Source organism: Chiloscyllium plagiosum, unplaced genomic scaffold (genome assembly GCF_004010195.1).
Source record: "Chiloscyllium plagiosum isolate BGI_BamShark_2017 unplaced genomic scaffold, ASM401019v2 scaf_7093, whole genome shotgun sequence".
Lineage (NCBI taxonomy): Eukaryota > Metazoa > Chordata > Chondrichthyes > Orectolobiformes > Hemiscylliidae > Chiloscyllium > Chiloscyllium plagiosum.
In genome coordinates, this window is record NW_025215259.1 from 19,425 (window position 1) to 21,405 (window position 1,981).

Below are 1,981 nucleotides of genomic sequence, written 5' to 3' on the forward strand. Positions count from 1 at the left end.
CAGAACCCCCCCCCCCATCGGGTCTAAAACCCCCAATAAGCCCACACCCCGCTACTGGCATCTTTCCATGCCACCGCAGGAACAGTAAAACCAGCACCCATACACTCTACTCATCTCCATCCAAGGCCCCAAGGGATCCTTCCACATCCGTTAGAAATTCATCTATACCGCTGCCAATGTCATCTACTGCATCCGTTGCACCCAGTGTGGTTTCCTCTACGTCAGAGGGACAGGACGCCTTCTTGCAGATCATTTCAGAGAACATTTCTGGGACACCCGCACCCAACAACTTCACCATCCCGTGACTGAGCACTTCAACTCCCCATCCCACTCCATCAAAGACGTACAGGTCTTGGGCCTCTTTCACCGCCAAACCATAACCACCCAACACCTGGAAGAGGAACGGCGTACATTCCGCCTTGGGATTCTGCCACCTCACGAGATAAGTCTGGATTTGAACAGTGTCTCATTTCTCTTCCCCCAAGTCCCAAGCCTCAAACTTGGCACCGCCACCTGGACCTATTCCATCACTGCTCCTTCTAACCTATGATCTTCTCCCTCATCTTCATCCAACTATCGCTTTCCCAGCTAACTCCCCCCAACCCCATACCCCTAACATTTATCTCTCAGACCCGAATCACAAGCCTTATTGCAGGTGAAGGGCTTATGCTTGAAACGTGGACTCTCTTGCCCTACGGAACCTGACTGACTTGCTGTGCTTTTCTAGCACCACACTCCTGATTCTGATCTCTAGCATCTGCAGTCCTAACTTTCTCCTGGGAATAATCAATGATGTCGGAGTGAAGATGCTCCTGGAGTGCAGTGATCACAGTGTGACTGAGTTTTGCGTTTATTTTGGGTGAGGGCAGACTGGATCTGAGACGAGCGCTTAACACCTAAACAACCGGAATGGTATCAGATACCGAAGTTAGGGCGGGCTGAAGTGAAGTGGAAAATTCTGTCAGAAGGTGGGTCAGTACAACTGCATCATATCACCCAGACTGTAAAAGACATGCAGAAGGAACAAATCAATTTCAGTGCAGGCACAGGTAAAGTGGAAAGGAGAAAATACAACACACTGAGATGGAGTGGAATTATTAATGAGAAAGAGTTCAATATTTAAGCTATTTTACGCACAGACTGCCCTCACATTGGAAAAAAGGAATTTCCAGCAGTGTAATGTAAATATTTGCCTGCAACATCACAATTCCGAGAGACACTGACATATTATCTTCTGTAGCAGCGTGGCCAAGGAAAAGCATGATTGGCCCATCAATCAGAATTCAATACTTCAAAGCTCTCCTCTGCACCGTACAATCTATTTGCTGCTCCTGTAGTCTGATCCCATTCGCTTCACAGTGTATCTTTTTCTGCTTCCTGCCACTTGAAACCTGAGCTAATCACCAGTGTTTCCACTTTAACTTATCTTTTGTAACTCCTGAGCTGACACAGGTACGAGAGACCAATTGGCCTTCTCGAGCGCTCTCTCTCTGGTATGATCTGAATGATAAAGGGTAATGTGTCTGAATTTCCCCACGCGGGATGGTGCTGTTTATCCCATCCCAGCGGACTGAGCTGCCTCCATTGGTAGAGTTGTCTCCATTGGTAGAGTAACACACAGTAACTGTGAAGATCTTTTGGATGTCATCCTCGAAGGTACATGCGCCAAAAGCTGAAGACTGCGGGACACTGCTGTAGTCAGCGCTAACACAGAGGCCCAGCGGGAGCCTGGTGGGCCAATAAACCAGAAATTAATGGGTAAAAAGATTCTTCTTTGCAGAAGAACCCGATTCAAACCATCTCCTGGGGAGAAAACGGATGTGGGAGGGCGGACAGTCTCAATTAGTTCCAGCATTTACAATCTTGGTCCATGTGACAACAAAAGCAGAAACCTGGAACTGTTTATCTTGCTTCTGAAAAACAGGTTAGTAAATTTTGAAGAGCTTAGATATTTCTTCTTGGTGTTCATGAAATTATCTAG